The sequence below is a fragment of the Argiope bruennichi genome, chromosome 1, assembly GCF_947563725.1.
Source record: "Argiope bruennichi chromosome 1, qqArgBrue1.1, whole genome shotgun sequence".
NCBI lineage: Eukaryota > Metazoa > Arthropoda > Arachnida > Araneae > Araneidae > Argiope > Argiope bruennichi.
Window position 1 is genome coordinate 61,059,019 of NC_079151.1, and position 17,292 is coordinate 61,076,310.

The window sequence follows — 17,292 nt, forward strand, 5'->3', positions numbered from 1 at the left end:
AATAATAATATTTTTTAGAATTTATTCATTAGGAAAAAATACTATAAACCATAAATGAATTCAAGAAGCATGCTAAGAAATTTTAAAAAATCAATAATATAAATTTACTTAAAAATTCAAACTGACCAACAAGGTTTGTTTCGAGTAATGAATAATATATTTTATATATAATATCAATCTTCAACGTAAACGGCTGTATGTTTTTAACACTCTTTATTTAAACTATTTCATCTTCTTAAAGGTAAAAATTTTAACTGACTTTTCATCACTTCCTAATAACATAAAAATCTGAAGTTTTGTATAAGTTTGCGTTCCAGATGACCAATAATCTACAGAAAACGCATTATTTGGAAATAAATAAAAACGCATTTATAAAAATAGACGCATAAAAAACGCATTATTTGGAAATAGACTTTGGAAATATTTATAACAAAAGATGGATCAAGTGATTTCACTCCTCGAGCGTAAATTAGTAAGTACGATTGGGCTTGAACTTTTTCTTCTATTAGAGAAAAAGCAGATGAAAGCGTATATAAGTCTCAAAAATGTAGATTGTAACAGTAAAAACATGAAAAAAATGGATGCAAATGAATTAACTGAAGAAAATTTTGAAAAATATTCATTTATCGTACTTCTACCGTTTTAAGGAATTTTCAAAGACATCAAGGTATTTTTACTATTTACATTATTATAAACAATACTATATTGTTCCTCTTTTAGCACGGTATTCATCACTTTTCTTACACTTTCGAAACTGAATTAGTTTGCTGCATTCGCATGTTAAATTTATTTTTATGGTACCGTAATAAAATGAAAAAAAAATTATTATTAAGGCCTAGCGAAGATGAAAATTAGAAAAAGGAATTATTATAGAATTTTTATTATTCTAAAAGTCTTTTACGATTGTTGTGTTAAAATGCAAAAACACTAATTCTTTTAGGATTTTCTTTATAAATGGTAAGTTTCTTATTTACCATTCTTTCTTACTTCCTTTTTTGCACTTTTTCGTTAAATCTCGGAACGTTGAATTTATTTTCTAATTGTTTGCAAAATCAATAAAAACCTCTGGTTCAAGTACATTTTTTTCTCTGCCTATTTAAATTAAAGCATCAAAAGCGAATAAATCAATTAAGCTCAAACATAACTGCATGCGCAAAAACACATGGTTTTCTCATTCTTGTGAGCAAAACGAGCAGGGTTTGCGTAGCAAGTCTGAGAAGCTAGTTAAGCAATTTCCCTGGGGATTGCCTAGCTTCAGCATGCAGGAGACTGAAATCCTCTAATATTTTACTCAATCTACCTTTTTCCTCAAATATTGCAATATTTTATAAATAACAGTCATTCATTTATCAACGATTGATTAGTTTTAATCAAATTTTTATTTCATTTAAGAGAGACTATCTGTTTGTGAATTTAAGAAAACTTGCGAGAATGGCCTCGCTGGAACTATTCCAACATTTACTTTCCAACAAAGGTCTTGACCTCCTCTCCCCCCTCAAAAATTGTGGATCTTATGTAAAAAAAAAGCAAACGCTTGCATGGTATTGACGAACAATAGTTATGACATACAGATCTTTGCTATAAATCTAGCAATTTTACTGAATCTAACATGCGGAAATGTATTTTAAAAGCTTTTTTTTTTCATGCCGATTGAAACCAAAATGTGATACGAAACTAAAGTGAAAAAAATCACATGCCAAATTTCATTGATTTAAGTCATTGCATTTACACGCATGAGTAAGTACAGGTCAAAAGAAATAATCAATGACTGTTGTCAATGATAGGTCATCAATCAATCATTGATCAATGACTTTGAAGAATTTTACAAAAAAGATGGCAAGAATGAACATTTTAGATGCTGAATCTATGTACCAAATTTTATCTATATAGGTTTTATATTTTGTAACTACCGAGTTCATTTATACTTGAAAAGTGAAACAGACAGATTTCTTCTAACTGAATTTCATTTAAATTTTGATAGAAATCAACACATTTGGTTTAAAGTCTATGTACTAAATTTCATTCGTCTAAATCAAAGCAATTTTTAAGTTATTGCATTCATAGAGAAGTATAACGATAAAAAAGAGTTGTTTGAACTGAGAGAGGTCGGAAACATGAAGATTCCATAAAATCTTATGTTTAAATTTTTCGATGATACAATACTTTTTTTATAATACTTAACTAAAAATTAGCAATAAAAATTAATAATAATGATAATGAATTACAAAAGATATTAGCGAATATAAATGACTCAGTGAAAATAAAAGATTTTTTTTAATTTGACTTTTATTAGTGTACTTTAAAGTAAGAAATAGTTTTATTTTTAATTCAAAAATCTGAGGTCCAAACAAAAATATAAAAGTCATAGGCGCTGAAAACCATATGAGAAGAAATAAAGACACGAAGATTATCATTAGAAAGAAAATTTAATTGATTAAAAATTAAAGTACTAGACAAATGAGATTATGATTCAAATTTAAATTAAGTAATTTAATCAACGCTTCATAATTTTAGTTTTTCGTTTTGATTCCCCAATTCTTAAATTAAAAAGAGTACTTTTTTGTACTTTTAATTAATCTTATTTTAAAAACAGTTTCGTTATTAAATGTATCAAGTTCTCGAATCAGTGATAAAGACATTACCACTGATTCGTTTCTAAGAAACTTTATCTCATTATCACGAAAAATGAGTTTAACTCGTTATTGTAATAAAATTAACACTACTTAAAACATTTTAATATAAAAAGTTTTGCTTTATTTTTAATTACAATTTTTAAATTTATTGCGAATAGAAATTTATATAAATGAACTCGTATGAATTATCTTACAGTATTTCGATATGATGATAATGATTATAATGCAGGCAAATCATTTTGAAAAAACTGATTTTTTTTTCACATGGAAAATGATAAATATCTATTACATTTAAATGAATGATACTTTAATGTTATTAAAAATATTCTATCGGTACTATTTGAAATAGTTTCATATAACTGAAAAGAAAAAAGTATTTTAAATAATATTGTTTATTTCAATGTAAACATTTAAAACCAACAATATCATGTTATTCAATAACAAGTATGAGGCATTCAGAGACTAATTCTATGAATCTGTAATTTTTTTTATTAACGTACCAAATGTAACAAGGATATTTAAGAATTTCAAAAGTGGTAAGTTCTTTTGTTCAACAGCTTACAGTTTTATTAAAACTGAATATCTTCACTTTTTTTTTTTCAAGAGTTCCTTAAGAAATAGATTTTTCAGATTAATTCAAAATAATCAATAAAGTTTGGGGAAATTCCTTTATCAGTTATAAAAATAGAGACAAAATTTTATTTAAAGAATTCTTTGTCTGTAGATTTTAATGCAATATGACTGAAACAAACTATTTTTATAAAAGTACACAACATTAAATAAAAATATAGATAATATGTCATATTAAACATGCTTTTAAAGCACTTGAAGACTCAAAGGATGTTACTTTCAAATATCATTTCAAAAATCAAAAATCACAAATATGCCATTGAAAATATTTCCCTTTTCAACTTATTGATAACCAAAGTACATCACTGATCTTGAGTTAAAACTCACGATTGAATCGTTGAATGAGAAGAGAAGAGAAGAGGAAAAAGATTGAGAAGCAAAATATTCTTGGTTTTTCAACTACCGGGGAATCAGTTGTACAGAGTTCTTGAAGATATAATTTTTTTTTTTTTTCTATTTTTACTGCACATTTACTTTCTAGTATACGAAGTACTGAGAAAAATTTCGAACACGAAAGTTTGAAGAATTTCCATATTTCAAACTTTCATGTTTGCATGAAAACATGTTTTTGGCATTCAGCTGTAGTCTGTTTATGAACTCGAAAACTCAAAAACGCTTTGAGCTGCACGAATGAAATTTGGTAAATAGATTTAAGACCCAATTCGTAGATTTCTATCAATCTATTCAGAAGAAAGACTGTCTATATGGCTATTGGAATGAGATTAAATGAACTCGTTAACTACTAAACATAAACAGCTAGACTGATAAAATGTGGCAAAAAGGGTTAATATTTAAAATGTAATTCTTTTCAAGATTCAAGTGGAACCTGTCAAAAGGATGGCTATCTGTTGGCCTATACTTTCGCATTTTTATAAAGTAATAACTCATAATGGTAAAGACTTAAATCAATGAAATGTGGTTGGTTCATGATTTTGTGACTACAATTGTAGCTTCGTATCAAAATTTGGTTTCAATAAAAGGCGACTAATATGCATTTTCACCTGATTCAGTAAAAATGCTGGATTCATGACAAGGATTAAAATTTCGTAACTTTTTTTCGCAATGCCATCTAAAACATTCGGGGTTTTACCCCAAGGTCTAAATGTAATGTGGTGGTAGTGGTGGTAAAATCTTTATTGAAAAGCATGCCAGAAAGATTCGGGAGGGGGGGGGCACCATTCCCGCTGGCTTAAATTATGCTTGCTTCATCTGGAGATATATTTTTGTTCGTTACGACCTAATACCATTAAGATACATTAATTTTTATTAGGATAACAAGAGAAATTTTACAAAATACTTTTTTTGCTGGAGTTTGGCTGTTTCGTAATTCTAATTAAGTGTAACATAATCACAGTAAAAAATAATAATCTTCCTTTTTAGGTTAAAAAAATGTCTCGTATTTCTAATTTAGTCTGCATTTTAAATGAAGTAGATTTATATAGTATTATTGACAGTTATAAGCAAATAAACTGTACAAGTTCAAACTCTATTCGTGATTTTTAGGAAATGCACAGTATTAAGGCAATAAGAGCTTTCGGGCCGGCGTCCTGGCATAGGGGTAGAGCGTCTTCCGCGTGATCTGGGCGTCCTGGGTTCGAGTTCCGGTTTGGGCATGGTTGTTCTTCCTTTGTACTATCTGTGAGATGTATGAATGTGCCATCCTGTAAAAAGGGGTTGTGCAAGCGAATGAGTGATGCGTGAGTAGCAAAGTCGTTCCCTTGGCCCTAGTTGGCGCTAATATATAAGTAAGAGACGCTCCCCCACCGGCTTAAATCGCTGTCTTCGTAACAGCGGGTTTGTCCATGGCAAGTGCCATAAGAAACAACAAGAGAGATTTCGGAGGAATTATTTAAAATGGCAATTTTAAATTTACCTAGACAAACATGATTTTCATTTAGAAACTTTTCGTACATCCTATAAAAAATATTGTAAGATTACTAAATACGCTTACCTATATGATTGCGAGTCTTGCTTTTTACTATTTTTCGAGCATCAATTGCTATAAAATAAAAGCTTTTTCTTCTTTTCTTTTTTTTAAAATTGATTTTAAAATAGAAATTTCATTTAACTCTGAATTTCATTGAAATTCACTGATTTTGCACAGATTTCGATTTTTGACAATAGACGAATATCTTACGTATGATATGCCAGTCACTTTACATCTGTTAAATTACCAAGCTTAAGCACTTTCAAATTATTTAAATTTAAAATGTTAATTTATTTTTATTAATTAATATATCGGTCTGATATATTACATGAAAGAATTTTTGGGATGGATTTCGTCATTTTTAATGGCATATAGACAACAAGAATGATACTCTCTTTAAAAGATACGTGACTGAAGCCTACAGTTCTTACGTTTGTGTTCAAATGCAATTAAAAAGAAAATATGTAACAAGTACCCAATTAATATAATTAATATTTCATAATATTTAAAGTTATTTTTTCCTCCTTCAGTAACTCATCATTTACAGTTAATTTCCTGTTTATTAGGAAGTGAAAATTTTCCATCTGATTTGTTGGATTTTCTTAACGTATGAGCTGTACTTACTAAACATGCACTGCGAATAGCCGGATACATTTTAAATATAAATTTCTTCGTTAAATCTCATTTGTTCAAAAATCATATCATAAGTTCAACAAATATGTTAAAAATTTGTTTTCTTTTGTAAAACAAGTCTTTACAATATTTGTTGAATTTATGATTAGTAAAAATAAATTGTCTTGAATTTTCTAACCCGGTTAATTTTCCAGGAATCCACTATAAAGTAATGTCTTAATATGTGAAAAAATTATTATTAATTGCTAAATCTTTAAAATGAATTAATTTAGCTTGTCCACATAAATAATAATAAAAAAATATTAATCATCTTTGTTTTTAAAATATTAAAACAGTACACAGCATTTTGCATCTTGTATATGGACATCATATTGCCTGGACGCATTCTAAATTCACATAAGATAAACCTTTGTCTCAGACTTCGTTAAGATTATACAAGATTTATTATCTATTTTCAAACAATCAGGATTTTACAGCTAATATTGGATTTAGATTAGAGTTATGCCAGCACTTGTAGAGGTGGCTTATTATTTTTTTTTGCCGCGACTTTTTTTTATATATAAGAGTAGGTAATACAATTTGAAGCCACTCACTACCTAAGTATGGAGGTGAGATATTCAGAAACATTGTATCAATGTCAAACGGAATTTTTTAAAATACCATTTTACACCTCAATTGCAATTAAAATATTAAGATTCTGTGATAGTGATTGATGGCCAGTCTTCAAACATAATTTGTATTCAGTAGGGGATTTAAACGGTTTGCGGGGCCCTTGGTAGAGTTTATTATGAAGCCTTCTTTTAATAAACTGATCACTTATTTTCGTATTTCGATACATTTCTAGTTTAATTAGAATACTAGTGATTCATTTCAGATTACTAATTTTTTATTTTATTTATTTTTTTAAGTATCTCTCTTTATTATGATTTACAACTGCAAGGCATCGAAGTTTATTTACAATATTTTAAGCAAATGTTTGATGCGTGTAAATATTGTAATTACAAAGTGAAAATGAAAAGTTTATGAATCTGAACAGTTATTTATGCTTGATAAAATATCAATATTATCCTAATATTTTATAAAACATTGAATTTATAATTTTGTAAAATTTATTACGTAACTAGGCTAATAAATTTTTAAAATCTTCATGAGTATGGTCTCCTTTCACTCTAGCGGCCCTGTGCATCAGCCCAGTCGAAAATCCGTCGCTGTTTGTATTGATATGGAATCTTTCCAAGCAACTCCAAATCAGTATAAGATTAATTCTTTACTTCTTACGAAAATGCGGAACATCAAAGAAAACTAGATCCGTCAATAACTCAGAAGTTTCTGTAGACTTTTTGGCTAAGAGTGAAGGAATTTCCAGGAAGCGTATGTCAATTTTAGATGTAATTTTGTTTTGTTCTCATTTTATATGTGAACTTTTATTATAATATTGTTTAGATATAATTAGTCTACTTTTCATCTAGATATATCTTATACCTGTTGGGCGCCAAGCAGAGTAATTAATGCAATCAGCGTGTATTATTTAATTTGGTTCTTAAAAATTAAAAAGTTGGCTTCGCTCACTAAACTCGATTCTCACATTTAATCAAACACTTTAAAGCTTAAAGCTTATTAATGAATGATGGTAGGAAATGATTAGCAATTATGCAAATCTTTTGTTTTGTGCAAATAACATTAAAATAAAGATCCAAAGCAAAATCAGAGAAAATATCTTTACCTGTGTTTTTGATAGTTGATGTACATACAGTAAAATCTCTATAATTTATGATTCTTAATTCCGAAATATTTTTAAAGAAACTTCAATCACAAAAAAATAGGTAATTAAAACACATGCATAATTTTTTTGTGAAAATGTAAACCATGATTCTTGCAAGTACAAAAATCTACGATTCATTAAATCTTTCATGAATATGTAGACCATCAATTATAAAAAAAATTAAGAATTATTAAGAAGTTGATGGTATTTCATAAATTGTTCATAGAATAATAATAAATATTTCAATCTACGACGCGCTCAAAATGATTGAAATGAGATACACGAAGATATGAAAAAATGGAAGAAAATATAAAAGAACTTTCTAATGAAATATAATAAAATATGATTCGCTACGTTAACACACAAGTTAAATATTTGCAATAAAAATGGCTGAATATTTATAAATCTCTCAAACAATATTTTAATACTAATTATTTTATTCCAAAAAATAACTGAAATGAATTGGCCCGAGGGAAAATTTAAAGGGGGGGGACAGCTATAGAAGGGGGAACGATATAGAAATATGAATTCCAGTTCTATGAATAAATTATGAATCATTAATATAATTCTTTTTATTTCTAATTCACTCAATTTCCGTTTCCGGTATTCTCTGTTTTGTTAAACGGATTAATCTACAGATTCAAAAAATATCTTATTAATAAAATAAAAAATCTCTCAAGGTCAAATTGCTACAGTATTCTTCGAATTATAACATTTAGGACAAACACTAACACTACAAAAGAAATAAAGACAGAACAAAATATATATTGACTCTGATTCTTTAAATGGAAAAAATACAAGATTATTAATATGATTCTCATTTCCTATATTACAAATTCAAACGTGTAAATTCTATTTTTTACAAAACTGGCAAACATATTAAATAAACAAAAAGTGGTTTTTAAGATAAACATTTGAACAAATAAATATTTTTCAAAACTTTATAAGTTTGTTTAATAAAGGATTGTGACCAGAATAAGAAGTAATTTCTGATTTGTATTATATATATTTCTACTAAATTTTTTTTATAAAATTTATTATTTCTGAATAAAGGAAATTAGGTGATAATTTCCGATTTAGTGCAGGACAAATATCTTTTAATTTCCTTATAAAATCTACTAGTTTGATAGATGAAATTAACACAAAACATTAAATGAGTAGGTTCAGAATTTTTAATCTAGTAAAATTATGAAGCAAAGATTTAGATATTAAAATACATTTTTAAAAACGATAATCATTATATGCAATATTATATTTATACAGCATATGTAGTTTGGAATGCGTTTCATTTATTTATAGTTGCCAAAATATGCTACATAAATAATTCTTAAAATATTGTCCTACTACAAAATTCGTGATACCCAGGTAGTTAAGCATAGTTATTTACAATAAGAAGCGTCAATATTACTTCATATTGAATGTAAATCAAGTGTACATAAAATATTTTAGTTTATGAAGTGCTAATTACAAAAGAGAAATAGAGGTTATAAAAAATTAATAATTGTGATTTCACTTATAATGTTATTTTTCTTAAGAACAGCATCTCTCTGCTTTTTAAAAATGATACGCTCTGACAAAGTTAATCGGAATCCAGTTGGAATGTAAGGACATATTTTGAGGTCAGAGAAAATGATAGGCCAAGTACACACATACAAAATATGTTTTTTTTTTTTACCAGTTATAGAAAACATTAATTTTATTTGCAAGGAAATTAATCATTTGCTTTTTAAAATTAAAGCTGGTTTAAAAATCCATTTAAGAGTCTGTCAAAGAGAGTTTTAATTATGTAATTTATTAATTGAATCCTTTTAATGACATTAAATTTCTTGTATCAAACGAAAGAAAGTCAATGATTGGATTTCAGTAAAAATCGTAAGGTGGGAAATTAAAAAAAAATATTGAATTTCAATTTTTAAAAAAATATTGGACTTTATTGGATTTTAATCACATAAACCGTTTAGCTTGATAAAAATTCGGCAGTTTAGATATTCAGAAAACTGTCCAATTATAGGTACAACTGCAATCATTAATTGCAGCATAACTTAATCTGTTACGGATTCAATTCGGTTAGTGAATAAAATATTTTTCATGTATAAGTATATTAAAAATTTCATATGCCAGAAAATTATAATTCTAGAAATAAATTGAAGCTTATTTTCACTATAACATCATTATTCTTATTATACACAGAAAATATTTATCAAGGTTCTAATAAACACTGATCATCTACTCGTAAAAATAAATGTTAATAAAACATTAGATCATGGACAATTCTATTAACTAAATATAAAAAAAGCATGAAACAATATAGAATTCTCATGAATTTAAATTTAAAAAATTAGAAATAAAACTTTTATCTGAAAGTAGATATCGTTAATCAGTATTAATATAAAAAATAAATTTAATTTAACAATCTCGATATTTTGTTCAAAGCAATAATCATCTGACCTTTGAACGAACTAATGACCACCATATTTTAAGTCATATAAGTACCATCATTTTATCATCTTTAGGATGAGTTAATTTTGTACAGAAATACGGGTAACCTGATTGATTGTATAACAAAATAATTCAAAAAATATTATTTATTAAAAAGTATTATTTATTTCAAAAATTTATCTTATGTAATTGGCATTAACTCCTATTTTGGTTGAAAAAAATTTTTTAAACAAAATTATTAAATTAATTAATTATCGTAAACATATATATATGAAAGTGAAATATTTAAACGAAATATACACATTCTAATAATTAATTACACTTTTAAAATTAAAATTTAAAAAAATTCATAACAAAAACAAAGAAAGTAAAAATAAAACAATTTGCATCGAACTTCAACTTATTTATCTAAAATTACTTGTAATCTAAATTAATTATATAAAAATGATTAAAAATATATAATTAAGCCATTTCGATAGATAATAACGACTTACATCCGGAATTTCGACTCCAACCTCTTTAAAATCTCGTCTCTTTCTCCTAAATGAGCCCGACTCCTTTAATACATTTCCATAACTTTTCAAAAAGAGCTGAACACTTATGGGAAAATATATTCTAATATTACCCCCTCCATCGTCTCTCGGCGGAACGTCTTACATGTCATGCGCAAATTTCAACCATTCATAGCATCACACCAATCAGGTAGAAAGATTTGATATCCAGTAAATCCCTCCTCTCTATCCCCCCCTGCGGTATCTCCTTTCCTAATTACACTAAATGCTCCACCGGGGCTGAGCCCGCTTCTCCGCCCCTGCTTCATTGTGCTCACAACAGAAAGCGGGACGACGACGATGTGATGCGGTATCAGAACCCTAATTAATTATGTGGAGATGCGGTATTCATTATGTTACCGTGTTTTGCCTATTGACATGCTTATTATTAAAGTTCCAAAGTGCCTTAGAGATATGATGAGTTTGGAAATGTGGGGCTTTTCAATAGCAGGATGATGAGAGAAGAGACGGGAGAGGGGGAGGTTGAAAAGTGAAGGGGGGATATCATATAGGCACAAACAAGCTACACAGCCTCCCTAGCTTCGAGTATGGCTCTATTATCTAAATGAAAAGCACCAGATTTTTCACTTTCTCTCAAAGCTACAGCGAAACGCCGCCTTTCAATTTTCTAAATAAAGTTTTTGACTTAGCAATTCGCACGCGTTCGGTCAAAAAAGGAGAATATGTATGTAATGGAAGAGAATATCTTTTTAAAGACGGAAAAATATTCTGGCTTTGTGTTTGTTACTGATTAAAAGCATCAAAGGCTAATCAGTTTAGAGTTAAGGCTGATTAATTAGTTTTCTCATTTGTGTTACTTATTCGTGTTAATTATATTTCTTTCTCAAGTCTGATCTGGTTTGAAAGAATGCACTTTTTAAATTTTTTTGTTTCCTTTCTCGTATCAAAAGATACGGAATAGAAAGAGAAAAAAAAAAGCGCTTTTCGCTATTAATGATGTCTTTTAATTGGCTTTTACGAATCAGCTAGTATTTTGTTTCATAGGAGATTTCGCCAGTTTGATTAGAAACTTTTTTTGTCAGAAAAATAGCGACGCCGCAAAATTAATTCTGTTTTACTTGTTAAATTAATGCTGTTTCCATTTGCGAATAAAAAAAAAAGAAGAGGAGATGGGGGAGGGAGGCTTTTTGTTTAAAAATACCATTTAAGAATACGATTCAATTAATGAGTGAGCGTATTAAATGTAAATTTAATGATGATAAATTTAATTCCAATAACTTCATAACTGTGGTTAATAGTTTAAATATTGATAAAACATTGTCAGAACCGTTAAAATATTATTTTTTTTGTGTGATTCTTGAATGTCCATATGAAATTAATGACATAACATGATCCAACCTTGTTATATATTATATAAAGGTGATTGGCAGCACAAAATGGAAACATTTTGCGACACACTGAACGAAGCAGCAAAAAACAAAACTCATTATAAAGATTTCATAGCTTGCTTTTTTCAAATTCTCAATTGTATATAATTAAGGTAGAGATACACAAAATTCGTCAATCACTATTACGAATCATGTCAGATCGCTATCCTCTTTCTGCAACTAATAGCAACAAGAATTGCGAATTTCATATCCTTGAAATAAATTTTTTCTTTGATTTATTCCATATAAATACAGAATAATTATCTAATTATGTACACATTATATGAATCAAGTTCCAAAGCATTCCGATTTTGAAGGAAAATCTAGCAAAATTAGGATGCCTGTATTTAACAAATATCTGCAAACGAGTTTGTTATTTTATTTATTATTAAGCTTATTATTTTGTGATTAAATTGTTATTTTATAAAATATTTTAATTATTTATCACTTTCATATATTGCTTAGCTCTTAAACTATGCCAATCTGTACATTTTAATAAATGTAATATATTGTTATATGAAATTTGCTTCAAGAATACACAAGCCAATTTTGCACTAACCTTTGTTTTTTACTCGGCTAGCCCTGCATCCTAACGAAGTTCACTGTTTTGTCTTAGTCCATGGAAGAACACCAGATAATTTCCATGGACTTTAAAAAAAAATTTCATTTGGTTTGAAAAAACTATACGCTTGGTAACGACTCGCATACACATAATAAAATATAAATTTACAAATTAATCCAAACGAAAACTATATGAGAAATCATCATCATGCCGAGATATCACCATCACAAACACCAACCCCGCTTGCTCTTTCTCTTGGTTCCAGCAATCGCTCAACTACAGCAACCTTGTTTATTGTTTTTTTTCCCCCTCCAAATATTACAGCTTTTTATAGCGGGTGTCAACTAAAATTGCATCTACCTACTTACAAAACCCATTAAAACTCATCTCAAATGTTATTTTTAAAAAAGTAAATTAGAATAAGTATTTTTGAAAAAAGTTTCTTTCAAAGGCTTTACTTGGTTTTGCCTGAAAAATATATTTCTCTAAAGTATTTAACCAAACATAAAATAATGTTGAATTACATGAGAGATGTATACAGTCTCAAACTAAAGACATAACACTGTTAATTTGATACCTTTATTATCTCTAATAACTCCCTTAGAATTTTAATGGAATGGCGTATCTTTTTGTACTTGTCTGGGAAGGTTTTAAGGGAGGGAGAATTTTGTGACAAAGTCTGTTGTTCAGAACTATGATTGCAAAACTTTTGATACATTGATAGCTAGCCAAATTTTGTTTTGAGAGGACGATCTAGTAAATCACTCTTGAAAACAATATCAACTTTTGTCAAAATAATGTATTTGCTTTCGTTATAATAATTTGTTTGTTTATTGAAAATACACAAAGCATGAACTCAAATTACACAAAGCATGAATCTTAAAATCCATTTCCACCAATATTAAAAAACAGCGCTAGACACAGTCCGCCAAATGATAAAACAAGAACTATGCTGACATGGGCATCAAATGGAAAAAAAAGAGAGAAAGACCATGAGTCACATGACGCCGTATGGCAATATAGAAAAGAAATAGTTTTGATAGTCAAGTTGTAGATGTGTGAGGGAAGCAGAAATTTTCTAATTAAATGGCATGAAGTTTTTGTGGCCTCATGTACCAGCAGTAGAGTAATTTACAAATGACATTTTTTTTAATAAATAAAGCAAAATTAAAATTTTAAATATCTTTTAAATGCTTTTTTTTAAATCTATGACCAAAGAAAGTCACACTCTAAACAGTAAAGTACAAAGTAAAAAAAGAAACTATGGAAATGTATTAAGAGCTTATATAGCTGCAAAAGGGAATTTTTCCATTCCCAAAATTTAGTTGAGCCAACATTTATCTTAATTGCATTTGTTTCACGTGATATTGTAGCTGTACGTAGTACATTTAAAGTAACAGAAACCAGATTTTAAGAAATTGAAAAAACCAGATGCTTGCGTAAATAATTTTTTTTTTTTTTAAGTTTGAGCTCATATGTTTAGAAAATATTTAATTCTAGAACTGCTGATAAAATTGATTTATTACACATACACATATGAATTCAATTTTTCTCTTTTATAAGAATAATTGTTTTATAATCATTCGAACTCAGATCTCCCCTTTTAGCTTTTGAATTACGTGGGCTCCTATTTTCTCACATTGGTCTTAAAGATATGAAGGACAAAACAAAAAAAATCACAGATATGATTTCCAATTAATATATATTAAATGTAATAATTTGTGTAATTATATGTAAAATGATTGTGTGTGTAATGATATTTCAAAATCTAATCTAAATCTTAATTTCCTAATTTTTATCTTAAATTAGTTCATGCTAACTTCATTCTAAAATGTTCTCTTATTTCTTGATTCAATTCTATTCGATACTATTTAATTATTGCCAACACGTGCTCTTCCATCTTTGTCTCGTACGCCACGAGGGAAAGAATAAGAATCCTTGGCGCCTATGCAGGTGTTTCAAAGATACATAGGAGTCTCTTTCCTATGTCGATAAAATCAAATTTGTAATAAATCCCTATCAGAATCTTGTATTAAAAAGACTAAAGGGAAAAATTCTGAGACTGTCACTCTTGTCTTCAGGTGCGAATTTATGCATCCCGTCATTATTACTTTTATCCCTCCTGTGGTAAAATAAATTGAAGTTCATTCAAAAAGTCGCTTCTTTTCGGCCACTTAATTGTCAAATTTATGCTACATCTATATAATTATGTTTTGTAGATTAAATTATGCATAGTTGTGTTTGTTTTAGAATTTTGGCTTTCATTTTATAGTAAAACATTGTAATAATATTTCATCAATTTTAATTAATAGACGAAGAAACAGAAATGTAACAATTATAAAAATTATAGTATATTTACAGAAAATAATATAATATAATGTAAAGCATATTAGTTTTCATCAGAAAAATTAAGCGCTTTAAACTCAGTCCACGATTATTAAAATATCCGTATAAAATTTTCCGCTTTTATTTTTAGAATTCTATAAAGGTAATCAACTCTGAAAACTAATTGTTTATTTTAACAGTTACATAAAAGATAAGCCATGAGAAGCTATTAAAATTATCAGCAAGTCACAGACATTAAAACTATTTCTTTTACTAAATACGTACAGATAAAAGTAAAAATGACACTTTCTTTCTGTCTAGAGACATGCTATTTCAAAAATCTGTCTCGAGAGCTTTTCTTTTGAAATAACTCAAACAGTTTGATATTCATTTTATATCATTCATTTGATATATCCATTGCTTAATACTGAATTTGAGTTCTCAAAAATCAGAGATGTTGTGATAGAATCGATTTCTCAGAGAAATTAAATGTGAAGATAGAATCCTATTTAAAAAAGGATTAATAAAAACTGTAACTAAAAAACTCCTTAAAGCTTTATTTATGCGATCGTTTTATAAGAAACCCAGTAAAATAAGGATACTGCAATTAAGAAACATTGTTAACTATAATATAATGAAAATAACTGCAGATTCTTGTGGAAGATTTAGATAAGCTTATTGTGATAGATTTTTAAGAGAAAGGAATTGGTTCTTCCGTCTGGTATTTTAATGTGAAATGGAATGGCGGAATAAAGAAATATATAAGTACAATGGAATTTTCTTCGTATATGTCTGTATGCATACAGAGGCAGATGAAAAATCAATTCCGCGATAGTTAATTGTTGACCTTTAACAGATAATATGCAGGGTGTGTCAAAAAAGTTCAACAAATTTTTAAAAAATAAGCTTTTTAGTGTTACCAATTTTATTTAAACGTAATATTTTCTCTAATTTTGATACATTTTAAAAATTATTTTAAGTATATTCTAGGCAAAACTTCATTATTGTTTATGTTACTGGATTTATATTCGCTAGCTTGGAGACGGCATTAAGTACAATTTTTTTGAGTACACATTTTTGCTGCTATATCCATTTAAAAGTATATTTAAAAAATAAAATAATCGTACATGAATAAATTTTAAAGCATTCTCATGGTATAATATTACTTCGAACCTCCTTTAAATTTTTATAATATATATAATACTAAATATATTTTATAATATATATAATAATAATTTAAATATATAATAATATAATTTTTATAATATATATAATATAATACATATTTAATATATTAGTAAATACTTTAGAAGGCGGTAATGTGCATTTGGTGCGATTTTTTTTTGAAATATTAATTAGAATTTTAATTTATTAATAATTAAGCGAAATTTTGACGTTTCTCCTCTATAATTTTCGAATTATAACAGCAGAAAATATATTTTACGAAGTCTTAAAATTTAAAAATACTTTTCAATGATACTTATTTAATATTCGTGCACATTTTTCTTGAATTTCGGTAACTTTTAAAAAATATTTTTTTGCTTAATTTGTTATAATAGATTGCATTGTTGCCAGGAAATTCAAATCATTTTCATTATTTCATCAAATATTTGATCTGTTGGTTTTCTGTTGTTTGTGGAAGAAGAATTCTATTTAATAAACTATATTGTTCACAACATGAATAAAAAAAAGTGAAGTTGCAATACGGAAATATTTAGAGGATGGATGAACCCCACATTTATGTTTTAAATATTATTATAATGTCATTGGACTGGTTTCCAACGGAATGTTCATTAACACAATGAATAAAACATAAAAGAAACAATTAAAATAGCTCGATTTAATATCTTTCAGATAATCATGGACGTGAAGTTATATCTAAACGATTTGACGAAAATTAAATATAACCAATATTCCTGGTGAACTAGCTGGTTGTCAAAGGTGACTAATACATTTATAAAATTTTATTTTAATAAACTGTTTTTACTGAATATAATAAAATTAACACCAGAATTATATCCCGGATCTATTATATTTAATGTTATGTTTATTTTCTCTTTCCTTCAAAGTATAAAGAAATTCTGAAATATTTCTAATTGTAATGTGAAATTTTAGAGATCAAATTATCAAATGGTACTCCATCATCATTTCCAATGTCAAACAATTTTACTTATACCTTTTTTTAATGCTAGCTTTTTAAATGACTTCCGGTATCATAAAACTCGCGCATTACGATTTAGTATACTCAAATTTAAGAAAGAGAAATAGTGTCTACTAGCCTAGAATATTTATAAAAATATGTTGGATCTTTCTGATACAATGAAAAAGAAAAATCTCCTTGATATCATTACAGTTTTGGACATTCAGAATATTCCAAAATTACCGCATAATCTCAACTTAGCCCGATTCTTCAGTCTTAGAAGATGAAAAATGTCTGAGGGA